Source organism: Toxotes jaculatrix, chromosome 20 (assembly GCF_017976425.1).
Source record: "Toxotes jaculatrix isolate fToxJac2 chromosome 20, fToxJac2.pri, whole genome shotgun sequence".
Classification (NCBI taxonomy): Eukaryota; Metazoa; Chordata; class Actinopteri; family Toxotidae; genus Toxotes; species Toxotes jaculatrix.
In genome coordinates this window covers 7,700,636-7,726,153 of record NC_054413.1, presented here as the reverse complement: position 1 = coordinate 7,726,153, position 25,518 = coordinate 7,700,636, and the positions used below count along the sequence as shown (strand labels likewise).

Here is a 25,518-nt window from a genome sequence, read left to right as displayed (position 1 = left end):
TCCAGTATCACTTCATTTCTCTTTTCTTCAACAGTTACAGCTGTCTCTCTCACCGATAAGGCTGAAAATTAAATTTCACCTTTTCTTCCTGTTCTTTTCCTCAGTTATTCTTCGCTGTTATTCCTCTACCACCTTGCTTTCTTTACCTTCTCCCCTTTCTCCCGTCTGTCTTGGGGATTAAATTCTTAAGTGAGGATTTTAAAAGAGCGCAGAGCTACTGTTTATCAGGAAGTGGATCCAGTTCTCTATAGGGATTTGAGACCTGGCATGTCAGAGTAAACTTTACCATAGACTCCATCTTTCTCTCTGTATAGTTTGCATATTGCAGTTTTGGATTCTTTCCATCCCTACTGCACAGCTACAGTAGCTGCTTCAAAGGCTCTGCACACACAGGACTTTCACATGAACAACTTGAACAAACAGCAACAACAGGTGGCACTGGTCAAGTCAGTGAACACATCTAACATGTCATTTTGTTCTTTGCATTCATTCGCTACATGTGTGGGTTCCCAAAGTAATATCAGCGATTTTCAACAGAGCACTTACGAGATAAATATTTACAGAAACAGACGTATTTTTGTCTCAGCACTGGGATATTAGAAATGTCTAAAAGCAGCCAAAAAAAATTATTTTCTAAAAAGTTGGTAAAATGATATTTCTGAGAGTGAAGTAATCTGTGCTCTTACTTGTGGTGCTGACCCAGGAGCCCGATGACGCTTTCAGAGCTGGACACTGAGAGAGAGATAGAGAGACCACCGAAGTCTGCCAGTGACTGCCTCTGATTTAACTTAACTGGTGGAGTGAGACGAGCAGGAATACCGTCTGACACACAAACACACTCACACACACACACTCCAATAATGAATGAATTATATTGGAGCCAGTCAGCTACGTATTGTCCTAGCCCATCTCTTTCTGACCAACACACACACAAACAAACACACACACACAAGATCTTACACAATAGCACCTCTCCCTCCTCCTCCTCCTCCTCCTCCTCTCCTCTCCTCTCCTCTTTACCCCCTACTCTCCAAGCACCATCTCTCCTTTCTCTCTTTTAATGCCTGCTTTTAATCACCCACTTTCTCTTTCATTTTTCTGCTTTTGACAGGTAAAGCTGATTAAAGTGCCAAATCTAGGTCTGCTGCACAGTCTTTTGAGGGCATTTAATTCACCATTACAGTTTAATTAACCAGACACTCTCTCTCACATACACACATATGCACAGACAGCACTTTGGTTAATCTTACTTTTATATCTTGACCACCTCTCTTCTTCGTCTAGTATCGTCTCTCATCCCATGACAGTCTCCTGTCCCTTGTCTTCTGCACAGCATGAAAGGAATGGCCAAGCTCTGATTGTGATTGGACCTGTCGACACACTGTATTAATAGCTGCCACAAGCTCGCCCTTGGCTTGGATCAGGGTGTATCAGGGGCTAGAAGAGGAGGGGAAATTGGGGAGGCGGGGTGGAGCTAGAGAGTTGGGTTACCTCTTTTCTGTCTCTCCTTGCTGGACTTCCAGAGAATATTTCCCCGTTTTTCAGTGTGTGAGATTCAATTGTCACTCATTTGTCAAACTATTTTTTATTTAAAGAGGTAGATGTATTGTGTGGAGTGTGTGAATGTGTGTGTGTCTGTGTCAGGCTGACTGAGCTGACAACACCCCATGGTCAAGCTGGCTTTGTCGAGGCTATTTAAGTGCGACTGAGGCACTTGTCGATGAATGTGACTAGTAAAACGGTACTACAAAGAATAATTTCATGTGTGATTAAAGAATTTGATTGGCGGGAAAGGGAGGTATTTGAGGCCTGCACATTTTACGGTTGTGTAAACCAGCTGTAACAAGAATGGAGCTCTATTTTTAGCAACTCCAAACATCCATCACACACAGCTTGGTGCTAAAGTTATTTGTCTCTCGCTATTCTTTCTCAAGGTCCTGACAGGTGTTGAGAAGTGGGTCACATCCTCACCTCTCTGCTGCAGTCTATTGCAACTGTCACAGAGATGGATAGTGATGGATGAGGCGACGTGGCTGTCATCCCCTAAATCCCCTCAGTTTCAGTGTTGACGGTGGAGAAAGCCATCGCCTAGGTTAAAGACAAACGAGGAAAGAAAGGAAAAACAAACACTTTGGTCTAAGTGGAGGTCCAGTTTGGTGGCTTTTGCTCACTCAAGTGTGACCTGGTCATTTGAGAATGATCACATTTACTGAGCTTTCTGTGGCTCGCAGCCTGCTGGAGGTCGCACGGGGTCAAAAGGCAACAGGTAGAAAGATCTGGAAAACTTTTTTGAAAATACATGACATGCACCAGAGTCATTTTTCAGGAGGGGCAGGTTGAGAGGGAGAGTAACTCACTTTACGCCGCAGTCGAGCCATTTACACCTCCAGGGCATTATGATCAGGCTCCATTACGTCTTCAGTTACTGTGAATGATAAGAATCATCCATTAGGCAAATGTTTTCTTATTGCGTATCCTGTCGCAGCAATGAGAATCCGTACGGTGTCAAATCGTCCACGAGGTCTCCCTGCCGCAAGAATTATCAACAATCTGTATCTGACCCACGAGAAATCTCAGGATGTGAGGAGAGAGTTATGCATCAAGCTTTGAATCTCTAACTGTTTTCCACAAAACAAATAATTCTCAGTAGGGACAGGATGTTGTTGCAACACCCCGCACCACGACACTGATTTACACTCTTCGAGTACAAGCAGAAACAGATGTTGATGATTTAAAAATGGAGATGTGTTGGGGGAGAACATTAGGTGGGAAATGAAATATCCTATGGGACTGTACCTTTTTGGAATGGATGGGTGGTGTTTATTTCAGGTTGGGGTTCACACAGCAAAGCTCTGTGTCCTGAAAATGAACTCCATAATTCACTCCAAGAAAAAAAAAAAAAAAGGCCACATGAATGCAGTTATTCCAAGAGTATTTCTAAATTCATGTTGTGCAACATTTTGGAATCTGGTATAACTACAGTAAAATCCAAAGAATATGGTTATTTATCATCTATTGGGTAATATATCATTTGTAGGGGAGTAAGGCCAGAATGAGGACAAGGCTTCATCTCAAGTACTCATACCCTGGAGGTGTGATAGTGGGCGATGTTCTTGCTAATCAAATCACTCTAACAAGATTAGCTGTGTTAGCACTTAAGCTGTAGTAGAATGAATTGATGACTGAGGTAATTACTGGTAGCACACAGCACTGCGGGGAAGGATGGACGTTTTACGCGAGAACAACACAGGCACTAAAATGCCAAACCAACACACAGCCACCTGCTGAAGAAAGACAATACTCTGCGAGGTCTGGAGACCTGTCACCTGTTCTATAAATATATTCTACAGGTTTACAGGTTAGTGCTGCATGGTTTCCATCAAAAAAAAAAAAAATCCATGTGTGAGTTCAGTGCATTTTAACAAGTAATGTAAGGAGCCAAGTTGAAGTTCATTAAATAAAAAAAATTAAGAGCTCTCCCCACATCTTGCTCATTAGTTTCTGCTGAAAAATGTTCAGCTTTTGTTCTCTCATTACATTGACTGTGAACTTGAGAGCAAACCTGACTTCATATTTTGGATATGACTGACATGTTTTCTTATTGGACATCAACAGTTTTCTTCAAAGGTCTGTCCAATTTGTACATCACATGTTTTGCTTTTTGAGAAAAAAAAAAAAAAAAAAAAAAACTTGGTATGAAACTCCTCATCATTCCCAAATGAAATGAACACAAAAAACTTTTTTTTCACAGCAGACAATTTGACTCTTCAGAGCAGGAAAAGCACAGGTGGAACTAATAACATTCGTTCCAGCTATCACTGCAGTGGTATGAAGTAATTAATGATGTTATGAGATACCACCTGTGTTTGACAGGCCATTATGTTTGCAGAGAAAAGGGTCTGTTTAACTTTACCTTTTAAGGTACTGCCAAGGCTTTTTCCTTGATCCACAGGGATTTATCTTTCAGAAAAACACATGCTATCTCTGTGGCTCAAATGTAATGACAATACATAGGAGACACATAGTTCCAGCAAACAAATGACAGTATGCCAAGCCAAGATCCAATGGATGCAAGATAATGCTGCAAAGCTAGTTTAGGAAAACCATTAGTACTGCTGCACATGTCACAGACGTGACAAACTTCTTTCTGTAACCTACGCTGCCCTAAAAATGCCCCCAAACAGTTGCTGGCTGATTCCTTTCGTTGCTAATGTAACATTTCACAAGTTATCTCACCTGACATCATTCCTATCACCGCTGCTTCTGGACGTCTTTTCCAAAGAAATAAGAACGGCGTTTGGTGCTTTCTCTTGCTGCTTCTGGCCTACTCTTGTTCCCTGGTTGGCCTCAAACCTGAACTTCAAACCCGAGGCAGACTTTCCTGCACCTGCTGTGGAGTTTTGGTTCTGCTGTTACTCTTCCCAAAGGCTGCTGAGATGCTACAGAGATCACTGCTTCACTTCAACAAGGTAGGAGCTTGCTGCTTTGTTAACATGTTTGTTGTGATTTGCCTTCACTCAGCTGGTGTTTGTTTGTGCTTGGCTATCTGACAGGTCTGTTTGTGGCCTAGGTCTTTGTCTTTGTAGCTGTTGCTCTGTGTCTATGTTCAGTGTCAGTTTGCATTGATATTATTTGTGCTTTTTGGAGGGCTTGTTTTTTTTTTTTCTTGGCTGGCTGTTTGGCAGGTAAACTGTGGTGCTTTCATGCTCTTGCTTTGCAAATTGGTGAGTTAGCTGCTGTGTCGTTTGCTGAATTGGTTTTGCATTGTGTTTCCTTAAAGGTTTTTGCTGTTGTTTATTTTTGATGTCTTGCTGCAAGCTCTCTAGTAGTTGCTAGTGTGTTTTGTACTTGAGATGTAACGGTTGTCTTGCAAACAGCTTTGTAATGTTGTAACACACTCGCACATTCAGCTAAGAATTAGAGAAATGTGACATCTTTATTTGTTTATATCATTTTCTTCTTTTCATATTTTTTTTTACTGCTGAGCTGCTGCGGTTTTGTGGTTTGAGATGCTCCTATCGCTGTATCGCTACTTTAATCTTACATCCTGTCCCCATGGTTATTTGCTGGTTATTGGTTTTGAATAACATTTCTTAAGAGACTGAATGCTCCATTGCTCTGCCAACTGTTTTGCTTCGCTACGGTGCTTCTTTGCAAACTCTGCTCTAAAACCGCTGGATTAAATGTCTGCTGCTGTTTCTGCTTATGTCTACTGTATGTTGCATTTCAAAAGCTCCACCTCCACCATAGCGTCCACAAGTAGACAGAGTCCCAATTCCCATGTGAGGAGGAAAGTTTATTATCATTGCTCTCCTTTCCCTGCTGTGTTGAACTTGGTGAATACTTGCTGGCAGTGATGAGGTCAGAGTCTAAATGCCAGATATGAACTCTGTATTCACATAAATCCATGTCATGTCAGTTGGCTACAGAACTTCTCATTTTTGCCATTTCAATGCCCCAAAACCATGTATCATGGTACATGGCATTAAGTTATCGTTGCGCTGGTTGTCTGGGTGTGGACATGTCACTGATTATATTTTGGAGCACCTTACTGGATAAATCTGTGTTTATTGAGGAGTTTTTTTTTTTGGAACAATATATGTTGTGACACCCTAGTGATGTTCAGAACAACATGCTGACATGGAAACAGATGTTAAAACATTTATTTAATTTGCCACCTAATTAACAGTTATGTTTTAAACTACTTCAGCGATTATTGTGTTGCAATAGAACATGTGAGCCTTGTGTTTATGACTGATTTTCACTGAGGGAGCTGAGTTGTTCAGTTGGCAAAGGCAAATACTAGCTGAAGTACAGTACATCTGGTCTGGGATGTTAATGGCTATAAAATAAAGTCTAAAAGGATGTGATGTGGTGTTGTTGCTTGCAGTGTAGATAATGGAGGCCAGACTCCAGGAAGCCATCAAAACACCTTTTTTCTTGTGTTTTTTTTTTCTCAGAACACATTTTTTTCAATTTTTAACATATTTTGTTTAATGGACTCGCAACACTATCATGCTTTGTATAGACATAACAAACATACATCTGTACAGAACTCATTTCTGTGCTCTTAACAGCCCTAAAAATCCAGCACTACACAAATCACCCTGGGATGGCCCACAAGGGACCTGTCCAATGTGACTTTAACAAGCTTTTTATTTTCTCAGTGAGCTGCGTAGGTGTCAAGGACAGCTCTTGCACCATCCCTCTGGTGCAGTCAAGGCTCAGAAAATATTTACTGCATCTCTCACACTGAATGGACCTGCCTTGTTAGCGTTGTTGCCCGCATCAGCCTGACTCAAAAGCTGTGCTTGTGTGGGAGGAGGAGAGGGACGTGCGCAACGAGTAACAGAACAGAAAGTGTGTTTGATCACATCAGCTGTGTTTTGTAGTTAGTAATGTAAGGAGTCAGGAATACGTGTAAAACTTGCACACTGTTTTTGGGATTGACCTTTTTGTCCCTGGGTTTTAATTCCTGCTTAACGTCACGGAAATCACTGACCCAGAGGTTGAGCCTGGAGATGTAGAATTATGTTGCTGCCACACTCCTCTTGATCGGAGCAAAAGAACAGATATGTCAAAGACAAATCTTTTACACAAACAGGAAGCGTCCAAGAGATTGCAGGAGAAAGTGGTGGGAAGGCCTCTTACAGGCCTCTAAGAGTCGCATTGTTTAGGTCTGCTCCCCAAGGTTGTCTTTGTACATCTACACACAGGGAGGGATGGGAAAATACTGGAGGGGGGTGCTGAGGGAGTCTTGCTACTTCTCCTTTTAGTGTAACCTCTCCCATGAATATTTTAAGCTCCTTATTAGATTTGTATGGGATAAAAAAGCATTTGTACTTCCTTCCAGTCCCATAAGGTTTATCAGCTGGATGACATTTGAATTCAGCAAAACAGTGATCTTTCGTGCAGACGCATTTTACTTCCTTAAGGTACAATCTGTTGAGCTAAAGGAGCATTATAGACTAAGTTAATGGAGGAAGAGGCAATGTTGCCTTCAAGCAAGGAAGCGAGTACGCTGCTCTCAAAGGTTTGATTCTGTTTATTAAAGCGATTTGTCTTTACGTTCAGACATCTCACAGACTGGAACACTGTAAATTTGCTTCAGTGTTTTGTTTTTTTTTTTAACGGTTGCTTATTTAATTTCTTTTCAAGTCAAATTCCCAGCTTCATTACTACTACTTTTGCTCTAACTTAAGTGACAAGTATGTGTTCCTGCAGTAAAATCCAATGTGTGTGTGTGTGCATGTTGGGGCATAAAGGTTTTGTGTGTGTCAGTGTGCCTGCGTGCGAACATGTGTGCGGAAGATGGAGAAGTTTCACTCATACACTGATGTGCTAAGGATCTGGAACCTGTTCTTATCCCCAGCCAGGCTTTCCTTATGTAAACAGCATGTGAACACCATTGAGTTTTCTTTCTCACCCATGACCCTCTCTCTTGTAAAAGACCCATAACCAGGCAGGGGACCATTACTCATGAGTTGTGAATTAAAATCAACTCAGTTCAATATAGAATATATCCAAGACTTTATGTACAGTATCTCAGCCTGTATCTCCTGTCCTTTTGAACCACCTCCGGCCTGCTGTTTCCCTCCTGGGCTGCTGGGGAGTTTGTGCTCAGCTGAGTCAATAGCCCTGGGGCCCTCCAGACCGTATAAACACCCACGTCCTCCGGGAAGAGAGTGCCTCGCGCCATGCTGTCCATGCTTTGTCATGTCCTCATGTCTGTGGTAACAAACAGATTTGTCTTTGACAGACGTGTTTGGAGGAAATGGTTCAGTTTTCGACAACCCTGTCGTATAACTAATAAACAGGCTCTCTTTGTTATAACATGATTTTTAATTGGAGCAGTGTATAAAGCAATGAAAACAAACTTTGGTCAACTTTCTAACCTCCACTGGACAGAGCAAATCATATTGCTTGTGAAACAAGAGACACAAAATAATCCACTCAAAATATCTTTTCTAAAAAACACTGACCTCCTGTAGGTTTCACTAAATATTTGTAAATTGCTTAGAGAACCGTGGAACTCCTGGGATTAGCTAGGATTCATGGCAGCGACAAAAAAAATGGTGTCAAGTTTTCATGCCAGTGGCAGAGCTATCAAAGCATATGTAAATATGTCCACCCATATACTCATAATGTTCCAAACAGTCATTTATATATACTCTCCAAACCATGGTGAAATCCACAGCTTCTATAGTCAGGAGAACTACTAGTGTCCTATGGCTTCTTCATGGAAATCCTATATAAATAGAATGAGACTGGGTTGCTGAGAACCCATCAGGGTCAAGGTTTATAGACTCAAAAAGAGAACAAGCAGCCTCATGAGACAGAGATTTAATAATGTCTCTTGTTAACATTCAGTGATGGACATGTTCATACAGACCACAGGTTTATTGCCTTGAAAGGAAACTGGACTATAATGTGATTCCACTGTATTCTTTGCTTTCATACACTTTGTATGGTAATAATCTCCATAGATCTGCTACTGGTATATTTTCCTGTAATTCCTCTCCAAAACATCATCCCCTGTGGACTCTCTAGTATGTCCCATATGACTCAGGAAATAGAAGCATTAACATTTTACAAGAACATACTGTATTGATGCATAATTCTTTACCAGGCTCTACTGCTGACATTATGCGCAAATAACAACTTATAATCGGAAAGCCAGCCTCTCGGCGGTCCTAACTCATCTTTCAGTCACCTCCGTGTTCGTCATCAGGTTCCTGCAAGCTTGCTGCATATTCTGGGACGCTCAGTTCACTTGACCTAAAGTAAGCATTAGGTCAAGAACTTTGTTCAAGCCAACTCGAACAGTCTTCTAGCCATCCCTCCAGACCCTTTTCGTGCACTGATGTGCAGATAACAGGCACATTAGAAAATACAGTACACGTGTTTAGTCTTGTATCTAGCTCCAGTGGAAAAATTAGCCTAATTCCTTTTTATGGAGACGCATATTTGAACATTTTGTCCTGCTTCCTATTCTGAGTGTTTTCTGCTGAGATGGCCTTGCTCTTGATTAAGCAGTTTGTTTTGGCTGTGTTTTTAAAGGAGTGCCAGTTACTGGATGGCACCAAGGTCTTGTAATCAGCACATAGTCCCCGGAAAGGAGGATCTCATTTTGGTTTCTAATTTAATTTTCTGTGGTGTTTTTTTCTTTTCTTTTCTTTTTTTTTTTTTTTTTTTTAAAGACACTGAGAAATTATCATCATGAACATCTTTGTTCTTCTGTAATGCAACATATTTCCAAGTGGAATTTCAGGAGGAAGGAGAGCACACTGTTTAGGGAATTTATTTGGCATTTCACAGAAAACTGAGCTGGAAACAATCCCTGTGGTCTGGGGAACAAATTTTTATAGACTGTGATCTAAACTACACTATGATCTCTTCAACTTAAAATCAGCTTAAGGTCATCTCTTTCACACTGTTTCATAGTTTGTTAAACTGATTTCATTTTCTGTGTGTAAGAGATGAAGTTAATAAGAAGATTATACATTTATTAGCATTCATTTCAGACGTACTTTGAAAACCATACATAAATGTTACTAGGTGATTGCCAGCTTGACTTTTAATGTAAAAGTGATTTGGTTGTGTATTCAGACATGAGACATGTTAAATTGCCATCAGATTAACGTAAAGGAGTGCATGTCTGAAAAGGGGCTTTTAAGACGTCAGTATGCGTCACGCGAAGTGGTTGTCGGATCTAAACAGCATCTAAAACCCCCTCCTACGCCTTTCAGATGGTGGAATTGGCGGGTCTGCATCTGACAGCTTTTGTAAAGGAAAAAAAAAAACTTCATACAACAATTTGCCAGATGTGTGACGGTGAGAATGTAAGCAGGGTTTGAACTTTTCTCTCAAGTTCTTTTTAATTTTTCCAACTACTGTCCATTGTTATGTGTAAAACAACGGGCAACAACATGAATGCTTTGCCTTTCCTATTATAACCAACTGCACGATTAATTGCATCTTTCCTCTCTCTATGACAACAGGATAACAACATGCTGTTTTTTTTCCCTTTTTCTTTCTTTAAATGTTTAAACAATAGCCCGTGTTTACCAGTTGGTACTAACAAACATTCGTCACAAGACAGGGCAATAAAATAATGGACTCCAAATGAAATGCTTAACATATACACGCATTGTTCGAAAAGCCCCTCAGTTTGTGAGCATGTCCCCTCCTTTCAGTGAACGACTTGGTCAGAGTTTTAGGAACCAATCCAAGGAATTTCCCAACTGTGTTGGACTATGTTTTCAGTGGCGACATCCACATTTTCTCCCAAATGACAAATACATCATGACGGCAGACTTCAGAGGGCAAATATAAACTCAGGGAAAAATATTTGTAATTGTAACATGACAGGAGAAGTTTTTTTTTTTCCCAAAATAGTGATTTAGTAGCAAAATGACGAGTCATTGTTCTACATCCTTACATTTCAGTATTACAGTTTATCATCAACATTCAGTGGTTTGTAGACTGTCTGAGCAAATCAGAGGTAATTACTAGCTGTAGAGGCTAGCCCAATAGCTGAAAAAGAGAAATATTTGCTTTCATACTTTATATTGTTACTATGGATTGGAATCCAAAACTCTTAAAGTGGTCATAAGATGCATGTACTTTGTGATTATCAGGGGAAAATAACAGAGGCATTCACCGGCTCCATGGGTGCTTGTACTGTGTGTTTCTGAGGTCAGTTAACTCCTGCTGAGAGAGCTAGAGTGGATGGGAGGAGGAGAAGAGCTAGAGGAAATAACACAGCAGCGGGGTATCTCATGCCAATCAGCATACAGCAAAGCGAGAAACATTAGCCAAAAGACCGCTGCTCACCGATTTTTCCCAAGACTGTGTGGGTTGATGTTTTTACCCTTGAGATGAAAGAGTGGTTAATGTGTCTACTATAGCTTGAATCATATCATCTCAGGGGAGTTGTGCTTTGGTTCCTTAGATATTTTATACCATAAACTGTACTTTAGCCTTTCATGTTCTGAGGCAGTTCAGTTCCCATCAATGAACATGCTTTTTTTTTTTTTTTTTGACTCCTCTCATATTTGCCAGGGTTATATCTATAAGTAAAGGGGCATCTTATTTCTGCATAATGTCTATATTGTTGCTGTGACTGTGGCATTTAACACAGTGACCATGTGACTTGACAGTCAGGGTCAAGTTTCGGAGTACTCCCACTCTGTATCGGCATGAGGAGAGAGGAGGCCACTCGCCGAGAGGCAGCTCCTAATGAAATCCCTTCCTGGGAGCTCTGTAAATATTTTCATCCTCTCCCTCGGCCCGTTGATAGACTAATTCCACTCACGTTACTAATTAATCACCGAGGAGTGGAGAGAGACTGAGACGGGAGGAACTGGATAAGTGGACGCATGGCTGTTGTTGGAAAATGTCCACATCAACACCCTGTATGCAACTCTATGCTGTCCTCTGGTCAGATACACTTCTAAACCTGTGTACAGGTAAAAATAGCCTTTTACAGTATTGTTAGCACAGTATTTATTAAACAAGCGTAATGCAGACATTTCTACCCAGAACTGATATGATTCGAAAATTACATTTAAGGTGTAGATCACACATTACTATTTTTATTTCACATAACCAGATAGGAATGCTTGCCTTTGATCAAACTAAACCACATTTTATACCTTAAAAGTCAGTATCATTATCACATTGCTGCAAAATATCCCTCTGCTTCTGATCAGCCATACGACTTAAATGTTTGCTACATCAGAACTTATTTGGAAAAGGTTTTTCTGTCTCCTACAAAGAGCATTAACGCTTTTTCTAAAAAGGCAAAACCCACCTCAAGCAAGCGTAACAATTTTTTTTGCAGAATTGAGGATTTGTTTTGGGGGGGGGGGGGGGGTTGCATTTTCCTTCAACCGTTTCTAATGTGATAATTCAAAATGCACATAAAAATATCTTGATCTGAACAGAACTTGTGATCACACCGATATGATATAGTAGAATAGATATAAAAGATAGCTGGCTAAGTATAAATGGTAGAAAAAAAAATCTCTGAGCGCTTGACATTTCATATCTCTCAACCCTCCTGAGTCTATTTTACATCCTGTCACGTTAGGTCTGATCATGCAGCGACTATTTATTAAGGACATGCTGTTTTGAGAATCAACATCTTGTTTTAGTTTCTTTCCCAAACAGGCATTTATAATATTTAATTGTCTCAACTGCAACAATTATCACCATAATAAGCTGCTGATGGGGGAAATACTGCTCGCTATTATAAGATGATGGTGTTTTCTTTAATAAAGATTAATCTGTGTTAGGGGATGAGGCAGAACTAAGATAAGTATTACAAAACAGTGCACTGAAACAGATTTTATTGCTAAAGATGAATTATTGCACTCGTAATTGAAATAATATACTGACTTTGTTACAGATATATACTTGGACTCGTCTCTGCACAGCACATAAATACACACTCGAGCACATAATCCGCCTTTGACAGGTGAGATGCACCGCTCATGCTGAGGAGGTGAGATGCACCGCTCATGCTGAGGAAACTGCTTATTCCAAACTTTTGCGGAGCCTAAACTCCTGCAGTCATCCTGATTATTTGAAAAACATTACTTACTGATGGCAGTAATACTGATTGATGAAGTTGAGTTTCCACAGGAGCCTCCTGTCAGTTATTTGGAGCCAAACCACAGATGGATACAATTTGGCCTCAACGGCTCAACTTATTTTCATACTTTCCAGTCTCTTCTATACAGTATGAAATAGTAATTTAGGCAGTGAACAGAATCTATATTTCATATTTTAAGAGTAAGTCAGTCACCCTTTAAAATGTGTGAGGGTCACACCTTTTAAAACCCTGAATTTGATGGTAATAGGATATAGTTGTTTATAACAGTGCATGCTAAACAGACGTCACAGTTAATAGGTTTTCAAAAAATGGTCCATCATGTTTATCTAATCACTCGTGATGGGCTTTGGGTGATGCAGGGAGATATTGGTCTCAGAGCTATAGCGCAGTGCAAATCAGGTTAGCTCTTACACTGAATGTGGAGGAGGCCTGCAAATCTGGCCCCTGTTCCATTTCCCCTGGCTGCATTACCCACTTCTAACAAAGTTACCGCACACTTCTCATTTTTCATTGGATTAAAAGGGCTATATGGATTTGGACATGAGACACCGTGGTACATCAGTCCCCAAGTGCATCTGCCCTACTGTTCAGATAGTCGCACATGCACACACCTCTCTCCGCTCTATCTCTCTTTCACACACTTTCTCACTTTTTCCTAATATCTGGGTTTAGTTTGTCGCTGACCTTCCTCACAACAGATGCTGCTCATTAGCCATCGGTCTCTCGCCTCGTTAATTACATTAGAAAAGGACAACAGCGCTAATAATCATTTGCAATGACTCCGATGCACTAAAAGCTGTAAGAGGGCAGACAATGGAAAGCAAGGCCACTGATATATATTTAAGTAGTTTTTGTCTGACGTTGGACTGGGCATTGTGGACTGTCCTTCAACCAAGCATGTTGATAAAACCCTGACAAATCTCAACAGTACAATGAACAAATCCTACATACTGTGTGACATGACTGTGGAATGAATTTCTGTTATAAATTTAGTGCAGTGTTGTGGCATCAGGACAAGCAATGCAGGCAGTGCTTGACCAGTTAATGAAAAACAGACATCAGTTAGGACGATATCAAAGTGGAAGCGATATCTTTCCTTACGTTTCAGAACAGCGTTCTGTCTACTACAGGATCTGATGTTACCTGTTTGCATTCATCTTGTTATTTACTGGCCCCTTGTGGCCACAGTAGCCTATTGTTCGTGGAAGCTACCTGTCGTTGCATCTGTCATTGGTGTCATATTTGTGGGTGTGGCTTTGTCCTGTTGACAAAGACAAGCAGAAGGGGGAGCAGGAATTTTGGATGTTTGCGTGTCGTGGCTAGTTCTCGGCTTTTTAATGGGTGACTAGCTATAGCTAGCTACAATTTCACTGTGATTTATCATCTCAAATCAGTATAAGTCGTTTTACTAATCACCTTGGTCAATACATGTGACGATGAGAAGTTAGGGTGTATTATGGCTTAGCTTTTAATAACTCTTATAAGCTTTGACAGACACACTTGTCCTTTCAATTCTATTCTGCCTTTTAGTTATCATATTAATGTCTTTTCCTTTCAGTTAGTCAAGGCGTAGGGTTCTCTGTGCAAGATCTGCAGTAAGTTTGGTTCTTTGGCTTGGCTTGGCTATCTGTAAAATCACAGCACAGATTCAGAGTATGATATGTTATTAAATTCTGCAGTCCCTGCTCCAGGTACTTCCCTTCTCTTCTCTACTGATGGTAGAAAGCCAATGATTTATTTGTTTGGCATACATTTACACGTTTCTTCATGTCAACCAGTTCCAACTAGTCATTTTTACTTCCCAAAGGGCTGGTTTCATAACAACATCTTCATCCAAGGCGTTGCAGTCAAGGTTTCAAGAAGTTATTTAGTGTTCAGCCATTTTTACACCATGATATAATTCCGTATCTAATGACTAGTAACTGACTGTTATCATTTATGATCTGCTTTGTTGAGGGGGCAGCCTGTTGGAGAGAGGCAAGAGTTCAACCAATAAAAAAATATGGGTGTAAAAACTGGTCAAACCTGAGTTTTAAACAAGGGGCTATGTATCAAACTCCATTAGCATCAAATTCACATTATCCTAAACGGTTAGATTCAATGGATTCTCTACATTCAAACAGACACATTCTGTTATTCTTCCTCTCATGGGCCATTTCCTTTACTGTACATCTGCTTCATGTTATGTATAGCATACGTTACGCTCCCTGGGGCAAATTACTTTGAGGGAACTCTAAATAACTGTGTTCAAGTGACATTTGAAGGACATCTTCCCATATTCCTCTCAGCAACTAACGTTGTAGATTTTGTTATCATAACCTCTGCGTTTAGTCAAGGATATATGTTAAGCACTCAGGAGAAACAGCTTTCCTCCATAGTAACGTTGGGCTCCCTGGCCATTGGCAAGTTTCACCACATTGGAAAGAGGCAGTTTCCCATGCCTGTTTCTCATGTAGGTTGTGCAATTCAATTTGTACAAAGGAAACGTGGGGGGTTCGGAGATGAAGTCAGAAGCTCAAGCCAGTGAGTTTAAAGGTGAGAAGTGAGTTTAAGGACTTGATGTGGATCAATAATTATATTTAAGATTACTCTTAATAGGCAGGCTGCGTTTTACTTTATGTTCCTGATCCTCCTGTTTTTAACTAAAGCTGAAAACACAATAACTATAGCAAACATGTTTGATTTTAGGAGTGGAAAGAGGATGATCTGAGAACATCAAAAAGAAGGACGGTATTAAAGAAGGAACATATTTAAGAAAGGGAGGAATATGTAAAGGCCATTTCCTAATACATGAATGTTCATTGACCAGAAAAGATGTCACACTTGTTGATTAATAGGTTACTTTGTCATAGCTAAGGCTAAATATTTAAATTGAGGTGTCAAAATACGCCAAACACTGCAGTAGGACTATACCTTTTAGTCATGATATATAACATAATATAGCACCAGTGTGGCCATCTGCTCAGACCATGCACACAATAATAAAAAGGACCCTGGTGACGTCAACTACAGGCCTTTAAAGTCGTGCACATGAAAGGGCCATACTGCTTTTTGAAGCTTTACATCCATTAGGCCCACTCATCTGAAGCCCATGGAGAAACAGAAGCATCACCAGTCAGGTTGTTAACTGTGTATACCCAGCCTGTGCTGATGTCACCACAGAGGATGTATACTGTACTACAGCTCACGCACGCAAAAACACTGTTCCCCGACAAAGCATGTTCTGTACTGTTTTATAGGTGGGCAGTAGGCCACTCGATAACTTCCAGTCACAGCTGGCACTCTGTTGTGCTTGTTTCCCCTGATAAGATTTGTAATTTTCCACACTGTCGACAATGTGACCGTTTTTTATTTTGGAGACTTGTATATTTTCTACTGCTATCACATGAGAAAGAACTTTCTTTTTTATGTGTGGAGAATTTGAATCACACAGATTAGAAAGCACGAGAAAATGTATTTTAACTTTAAAGATATGAGTTTGCTGTTTTCAACAGATTTTTCTTTTTCCCCAGCACAGTGATATTTAATGGGGAAGTAAAATGAACCAGTCCCCAGTTCTACTCTTTTCCACTTGATCACCTCTTGTGTGAGGTCTTTCCCATGTCTCAACTCTGCCCCATGGTGGACGTGTGAATGAACAGCTGAGCGCCCCTTGATTTTGGTGCTAATACTGGTTGGATTTTCTGAAGTCAAGTCAAATTCACTCAAGTTTAAAAATAGGAATGACAATGTTTTATAGCCGATAGCCCTTTAAAAATGAGTAAAAACTCTGATCTCTGATATTTGAAGAAGTTGTGGAGTGTAAACCTTGAGGGATTATTTAAAATACACAATACAGTATGAAAATCACTTAAGGTTACTTAAAAGGGATATTGGGCTTTGGGAGCAGTAATTTTAGCCTTAAAGAAATGATGATGAAAGTTTTTTTTTTCTGCCAGTCTGAAAATAAATAAAAAAAACAAACAACAAAAATTCTCACAAGGGAATTAATATCTTTATCCAAAGTGAAAACATTATAGCAGATACTATAGATACAGATACTATAGCAGTTACTCTATGGAGCAAAGCAGACATTGGATTTAAGATATGAATTGGATGAGTGCCATCTTGTGGTCTGCCATCTCCATTACACAAAAAGGCCTATTCAGTGAAAAGGTCATTTCATGAACTGAAAGAAAAAAAAAAACCCAGAATCTACAGCTGTGTACTGAACTAATGTAACTAATTCACCTTTAAGTTTACTTTGACCTGCCATTTTGCTTGTATTTGATGTTTAGCAGAATAAAGACAGGGAAGAGACGTACAAGATTCTGTAAACCAGATGTGAGTTCAGTGTCGCATCTATGAAACTGATCTGAAACACCAGGGCACCCTTATTTGTTTCCTCTTTTGAAGATGAGTCATTTGGGAATTTTTATCACAGGTAGTTCAGACTCTTTGGCTTTAATGTGTTTTATAATTTATAACCTTATCTCTCTTTAATTAAGAATTCCTCATACATGGTTCCACTGTAGTGAAACACGGGCTCATAGAGTCTCCACTTTTTTTTTTGTCATAGACTGAGAGAACTCATTCCCCTCCACATGTTCTTCACATTGTGCTGAGTTTCCCCCCCGACACATTAAGCTACTTTCTACTTTTCTGCTTCATGAAATTTCTCTGCAACTGGGATTCTTGAAATGATGGTGACTCACAAATGACGACCTCCTTTATGCCTTCAGTTTAAGGTGCTCAGCAATAAAATAGCAGCTAAATCACTGGAAGTGTACACAGTGATAACCATTAAGTTTGACCACACCACTGGAGTTCAATTGATGCGTTGTAGCATGCAGTTAGTGGCTGAATGTTTGCAAGTCCCATGGTGAGAAGTTAGGGATGCTAACTCTGCGCCTGCACACCAAGCACATCAACTAGCTAGCCTTGGGCAAAGGAAGAAAACATGCTGGAGTATTTGAGTCACTTTGCATCCCTAATGTCAGAACAAAACGGTAGCCCCGGCGGTAACGCTCAACGCTTTACTTGTTTATTTATTTCTGTATTTTTGCCCCCTTCTAATCTCCTGTTCCCGAATTAATTACTCAATTAGCATAGTAAATTAGCGAAACAATTATGATGCATGGAAAACTTCCAGCACACACCATCACAGCCAGTCTGGATACATTTAGTGAAGTGAGGAGGAAAAAAGAAGAAAAAAAAAAAAAGATGAACGAAAGCAGGCAGGGTGGCTTAGAAACTAAAACCAGAGAGTTTGTAGTGAAATAAAACATTTTAACAAATGGTCTTGCCAAATGAAATGTGATACCCTCTTCTCAGTGTGAAATGTAATAAAAATAGCAGTACAAATTTATTAGCAATGTATAAAAGTAGCAATGAATTAATTCTTCATGCTTCTTAGAAGGTTGCATGGAGTGCACAAGGAATTAAGTGCTTTCCTCTTTCTAACCCGATGCCTGCACGTTTACACAGAAATGATGGAGCTGTTTGTTGAGAAAAGAGTAGGTTTCTCTTAATTCTTTCACTTTTACATGTACAGTTAATGCATGGTGTGTGCTTTAAAACATAAATCAGTACAGTACACCACACAGCAGCCCCTCTGTGTAAAATTCCACATCTTAGCCTTCTTGGAATTCACCAGAGCAGTGGGAAAATTGGCCCTTTGGCATCCAAGTATCCCACAACTGGATAATAGTACAGCCACCCACTCTGCCTCTTCTTCTGCCAGTTGGCTAGAGAGAAGGCCTCCTGCTTTTGTTTAGCAGGCGGACAGGGAAAAGGTTCAATATTTGGATCTCTGAGCAGGTGAATCACCTATGTCGAACAGAGAAAAGGGTTTGGTCATTGAATAATTGCTGCTCTTTGTAGGTCTGGGAAGAATCTCGGTGTTTCGTGCACCTATAATAAGAGAGTGCTGATCTGACCAGCACTAGCTCCAGTTGCAAGTCGTGCACAGGACTCTCACTCTGCCTGAACCACACCTTTCTCTGAGACAGCACTGGACCAGTACCAGCCTGCTGTGAAGGTGGTGGAGGGGACTGACGTATGTGTTCTCCCCTTGGCTCATCCTCGTGTGCAGGAAGTTAAAACCCCACATCTTCTATCTTCTGCAACAGAGCTCACTGCTGTGCCCCCTCACAAAGTTTTATCAGGAGTGGATTGGAGTGGAGCATTGCTGCATGCTCACACGCTACAGCTGGTTAGCCTCTGATACAGAGGTCTATTTACTGGGCCCCCCAAAAAACACCATAAAATCCACCCTGGATATCAGCCCAGTGAACACTGAATTGCTTGTGTGCAATTTCATTTACTGACTTTAAAGAATCTGTTCCAACTTTTGGTGACTTGTTTTGAACTTTGACCTCTGACTACGATACAAAGAGTGCTCGACTGTACTCTTGGACACAAGAAGTGCAGACCTGTACGCAGAGATTAAACTTTAATTAAATTAAGATTAAAGCAAAATTGAATTACTTTTTTTTGTGTGTTCTGCTCATGAAAAGTTCAGCTAAGTGCTTAAGGCAGTGACTGACAGTCACAACCACAATGTAACGTCTTACATTCTTATAATTTTGTTATTCTAAGATGATTAGTGGTCGGGTTGAAAAGCAAAAGTTGACGTGGCAGCGACACTAGAGCAAAGGCCATTATGTTGTTATGTTTTCAGAGAATTTTTGAGTTTCAGGCAGGTGTGGAACGGTGGCATCACAAATTTCCATTGGCATGCTCCCAGTGGCACAAGTTCCTTGTGAATATCACATACCTCATTACGGTCCACTCAGTTTAGGTTCAGTGTGTAATTAGTTTAATGAGTGTTGTCCACTGAGAGTACTGTGGAGGGCTGCATCTCCTCAGCTAATGCATTTGCATGACAATATGAGAAGTGAGCAGATTGCACATCATAGTAGAACAGTGGGCTACTCTCCTATGTGTAATAAAAGATCAGAAAGTCACTGATGGTTGAAGTGAGTGGACTAACATTACATTCTCGACAGCTCTCTCCTTTTTAATTGCATTACATTGTTGGGCAAATATCTGCTTTAATTTGTCCATTTGTTTGTGTGTGTGTTTTTTTCCCTCTCCTCTCATTTATCTCTTCCAAGGCCGGTGCAATCTGTTCAGTCTTGTCATGTAAATAAAAGCTGCATCTTGAATAGAGGAAATTAAATTCAAAGCATCCCACTGGCTGCCTGGCAGCTACATCAAATGGCTGAAACAAGAACCTCTGTTATACTTTGAGCATTGTTGTGTTTCGCGTAAGAGCTTAAAGCCACTGCAGGGACAAAAGAGAGTTCGGTGGAAGTCCGAGGCCAAAGTGAAGGAGGATAAAGCTCATGATTTTGATGAAGCAAGTTGATTAATTTAGCAAGTGTGCTACAATCTGCACATTTTGGCACAATGTCCAGAAGAGTAAAATGTTTTCAAAGGCTTTAATGCTCTAACATGTATAATGTAATATACATTCATGAACAAGCAGCCAAATTCCAAAACAGTATGACAAGTTATGTATATTTAAGAACTTAAAGAAAAAAAAAACTCAATTAAAAATTACTACAAACAGTCTTCTGGCTGGAAAGAGACAGCCTGTTACACTTTAATTCAAAACCCATCTATCTCGCTAAACTGTGTTTTCCGCTCGAGATTGCAAATTCAATGGTCTCCATCTCCTCTTTCTTTTTTTTTTTTTTTCGGGAGGAAAGACAGCAGTCGGAGCGTCACCAGTCCTCGCCTGTCAAGGCTGTCACAGCTGGACTCCGCTTGTGAGTTGATTAAAATAGGAGAGTCCATACCTAATTAAAAAGCTCTTCCCTTTTAATGCGAGAGTGTTAAATAAAGGAGCGGGAGAGGGGATATAAACAGCCTCCTGACAGATCGTTCATTTGCAGAAACTCCAGGCTCCCTGTTGGCTTGAGTGGAGTGTGTGTGATGAGAGTGTTGATTTGGGGTGGAGATGCAGTGTCAAAGGTCACCTTTATGGTGACACCATGCTATCCTTTAATTGAGTGTCCGTCCTGGGTATCTCCAGTGTATAAAAGTTTTTTATTTTGTGATTTCATTTCAGGTTTTGACATTATAATATTCTTTTTATGTTACTGTTTCCCCTACCCACAGCGAAGATTGGAAATGAGGTAAAAAGCAGCCTTCCTGTCTGTATTTCCTCTCTCGCCTCAAAGGGCAGGTAAAGTCTTCAGCCTGAATCTTGTGTTTATTTTACAAGTGACCCCCACTGTTGCTGCTGCTGGTTAGAGCTCCCCCTGGAGGTGGAGATGATAGAGTGGGTGGAGAGGGGCAGGCAGGGAATGTTTTCCAGTTTAAAGTTACAGTATTCGTGGACCCTGGTCTTAGTTTGAAGTCATGAAGTGACAAATGAAGAGAAAAATGTTAAAAATCAAAAAATGTGCTGCCCTTTTAATAATATTTCTTTAACCAACAATCAACAAGCAATCTCCAAATTAGTGACATTTCATACACAGGAATGTCACAGGAATCCATGCTTGAACAAAAATAGAAATATCCTGTAAAGTGTAGCTTGTCTGAATTTCCAAACGCCTCCTTCCCTAGAAAAAGTGAATATGATATATGGCTTAGCTGGCCGTGAACTTTGTCATTTTCAACACCTAAGTGCCACTCGTCACCCAAGATGCTGGGGGTAACTGGTGGAACTTGAGCATTGAGATCATCATTCAGTGCAGTGGTCGTTTTTTTCCATTGCTCACATACAGTAGAGGTTAACCTTCATTCCTACATTGACGAAGATTGATTTTCGTTGGTTTCGATGGTAGAAAAAAGCTAATTTCATTTTTGTTCAAATAGAAATAGAGCCTTGCGTGATTTTAAAAATAGGACAGGCAAATGTTTTCGGCATGTTTTTCAGCTTATTGCGTCTTCCGGGTGATGATGGCCTGCAGGAGACATGCCACGTTGCACACACTTGCTGTGTAGCGTCGTGTGGCTGGATTCCTACCAGTGGTCCAAAAAAATAAACAATACACTGAAGAAAAAAATGGGGCAAAACAAAACATGCGTGCTACTCAGTGACGATGGCAACAGTAAAGAAATATTTTCAAGTCGTAAATCTTATCCAGTCCTTACAGCTACAAAGCTGTGCAAGAAAGGAAATATTGTTTTGAATGAAAGAAAAAGCGGACAACTTGACTTCAGCCTGCAGTTGCATAAATAAAGCCGGCCTTACAAAACAGCAGTACTTGAGAGCTTTTGTGTGGCCGTCGAGTTTTATGATCCTAATTCTTTCGCATATATTGCCAACATAAATATGGCACTTCACCGTGGGATGCTCCACGGAGGGTCGTTAAGACCAAGGCTGGACCGCAACAGGTTCGGACACACAACTTTTACTGCAGGCCCTATGAATTTTTCCCATCAGTGCCTTCTCGGCATGTTTGGGTGTGAGCAGAGGCTGCATACTGTGCGTCCTTTAAAAAAGAAAAAAAAAATTGGATTTCTGTTGCTGATGGGAAATAATTTAGACCTTAAACACAAAAGAAAACACTGTGTACATTTCTATAGTCAAAATTGTAACAGTGTAAGACACTGGAACATCACACTGAGAAATTTCTTGATTCAACCTGGAGAACCTGAACTTCATTTCCCCACACAGTTCTGTACAATATCCTGTGTAAACACACTACATAGAATCAAAGAGAGGTTTTTCTCCTTGTATGTTTTGCCACAAAATCGAGTTATAAAGCAAGTGTATTTTTTTTTTAATCTTGTAACTAGGAATATGACAGGATGCAGGAAGGTGTATAAATACTATTGCTCAGTGCATAGTAAAAAACAAGACAGTATGTGTCACGAAAGTAGAAAAAAAGCAGCACTTTTGCAAAAAAAGACAAACAAAAGATTAATATTCTACTCTATCCAACATGTTTAAGATCTTGGAGGAAATAGAATATGAGAACCTCAAAGGCTATGATGCACAACAGGAAAAAAGCAGTTGACTATATCATCATAACCCTTTGGCAACAACACTGTGGTGGGTGATTCAGAAACATGTGCTGCCATTTTATCATGCCGAGGGCCAAGTTTTGGAGCCTTAAACACCCCGCCAAGGCTTGATAAATCTGGCTTGAAAAATCTCATTTGCGGAGAGTTCGGTATCTGCAACAATATTTATCTTCTTCCCTGTCCAAGGGTAATGGGTTCGGCAGGATGGATGAGGGCATAGTCCTCTTGCCTTCAGGTGCAACGATCTCACAGAGGACCCGTAGACAGGCTGCTTATGACGAAGCAAAAGGAAACACATCAACTCCCTCAGTAAACATATCACCATGGTTGAACAATTGGCTATTAGCATAATTAGCCAGCCTGATCTCAGACTTTTTATGCATGTGTGTGTGTGTGTGTGTATGTTTGGAGGGGGGTGGGTGTTTTGCTGTTGTTCCACAGCAATTAAACCCATCTAATTTCAAGAAGAACAAACATTCTTTGGTGGCTGGGGGAAAGCTTCGGGGCGCAGAAACTTCAGGAAAAAATAAAGTCCTTGGTGGCACCAAGTCTTGTCTGATGATGTTTGCTAATTATGCAGCCAGGCACTTCCTGGGAAAATACAAAAAGTAATAGGCAAGGGTCTGCGCCTGAAGCTTATCAAGAAACAAGCAGGCAACTCTATCTGGATATGGCCTTTTGTCTCTTGTACAGAAAAGAGGAAGGAGGATGGAGATAGAAAAAGAGCGAGAAAACAGAAAATCTAAAGGTCAATTTCCAGTGAAGGACTCTGTCTCAGATGTAATTAACCTTTTGATTTAGGACACACCGTCTCGTAAATAAGCTGGCAATTAGTTTATTTGGCTATCATGTGATAGTAATGACTCTCATTAGCATGATGTGACCTCCTCTAATCTTTTGCCTCGCAGACTCTTTACTGGATTTCTTGTCTGGCCTCATAAACTAGCCTCTGATGACTGCTGATGTCCTCCCACTGATAGAACACACAAGCTTAATGTAAAAGGAAGTGTTGCTGTGAAGTCAGCACTTTTCATCTTTTTTTTATTTCAGCAACATTCAGTCTAATTTTCTGACCGCCACTCTCTTCGCTCATTCTCTTATCTACAGAAAGAGGGAGGTCAGACTTTGGCATTTGGTGTGTTCTTTTATAGGAAACACTTGAGCAATCAAACGCTTTCCAAATTGGCTCCGAGACACCAGTCAATACAGCCTGGTGTCACCAAATGGTGTACGAATAAGACGCCAGTTTCTTAAGTCATTTTACGTGATGATGTGCTTTTCATTTCTCCTCTGACTAACCCCTAACCCTAACTGAAATGTTAAATGCCATGTCAAACTAAACAAAGTTATACAACATGAAAAAAAAAAATTGAATGCGCAGGCACGACGTGCAAAATGTCCTTAAAAGTGCTGTGCAATTTATATGCCATTCTGTGATATCACGTAGAGATGTCAACTGGTAAAGACAACTTGGGTTCTGTAACTTGTTTTTCTTTCTGAAAAAGTAAATTGGGAAACAGAGTTGGACAGATAATCAAGAACAACAGAGCAAAATGTCTTTTCTCACTATCAGGTCTGAGTAAGAGTTAACGAGGCAGAGCATACAGGAAAATGTGGAGAACATGGACTCTGACACTGCAAGCCAGGAAACCACGGGGTAGTAAGATGTGTGAAATGGTCTTCCCTGTGCAGCCTCGCTCAGCGAGGGCCACAGATGTAAAAATATGGCCTGTTTTTACAGCACACTGACTTTATTGGTGAATTTTGATGGAAATGGCGGCGGCGATTGCCTCACTTGGAACTTGTACACTTTTCTCAAGGATGAAAAGCTTTTATGCCGTTGCTCGCTTTGATTTTCTACAAAACTAAAACCTTGGGCATAGTTTGGTGCCTGTCATGCTAAATGATGTAAGCCTACCTATTAAACTTCTAATGATTAATATGCTTATACATATTGAAATTACTGAATAGGCAATAGTGACCCTGCATATACATTTGAAAACACTGCTCAAAGCATAGGCGCAATATAAAAGTCACGTACTGAAAACTGAAACTCTTTACTGTGTGTAATATATCACCGAATGATTTCGGGTGACAAGCTGAAATTGATGGATTGAGGATGCATTTATAAGCATTTCATATCTCATTAAATACATTTATTTATTTTGCAAGGAAGGGTGTTTTTGTTTTCAATGTTTATTGTTTTTTTGCAACAGACTGATAATTTAAAAGTCACACAGGTTTTTGTGGAAAGTTGTGGAAGATTAGATCATTCGGAAAAAAATAAGAAGATGATGTGAATAAATGAATGTGAACAGTATGTGACTGCTCATGCTTGTAAGGGCAGAAGAGAATGTTAGATTTACCTTAGAGATATCTTTACTCCCCTGAGAAAGAGAAAGAGAAAGATCAGTGTAAAACTGTTCTTTGGGGATTCTAACATTCACAGATTTCCTCTGAGACAGACACTGAACCGATGAGAGAGGGGGAAAAAAAGATCCCCATACACTATTTCTGTCAGCCCTCATCCCTTTCTTTTCCAGTTTCTCTGTCCATATCACCTGTGTTATCTCTGAAGTAGTCATTTATATGGAATAAAAAGAGCAGCTGTGGAGAAAACGGCTGGCCAAGAAGCAGAAGGCGGTGGCATATAACCGGTGCTAAAGTAAATGTCAGCGCTACTAAACTGCCAGGATTACGGCCCTAAACCCCCCCCCCCCCCCCCCCCCCGCCCCCATAGAAATAACAATGCTCATAAAACCCGAAGAGGTTACCAATCTCTGCGGAAAGACTTCGATCATCAAATCATAACCTCACTGACAAGTTGCTAAAGAGACAGTGATGGACAAATAATTTCTTGTAATTAGTCAGTATGTGGAGGTGGACTTTTCTGAACTCATCCTCTTGGTACAGAAAACAAACAGCTAATACATACT

The 25,518-nt window shown here is 40.3% G+C and overlaps 1 protein-coding gene across 3 annotated transcripts in view; it reads right to left on the bottom strand.

Annotated features, from left to right (window-relative positions):
• agtr1b (angiotensin II receptor, type 1b) overlaps positions 1-25,518 on the bottom strand; it is a 57,338-nt gene that overhangs the window by 5,635 nt on the left and 26,185 nt on the right. The window contains exon 1 of one of the 3 annotated variants that reach the window (XM_041066272.1): positions 1,251-1,378. The exons of 1 other annotated variant lie outside the window; for it this stretch is intronic. The gene's annotated coding sequence lies outside the window, so the exon portion shown is untranslated. Of the gene's footprint in view, positions 1-686; positions 740-1,250; positions 1,379-25,518 lie in introns of those variants that run through there. One more of the 3 variants, XM_041066273.1, reaches the window with a different exon arrangement.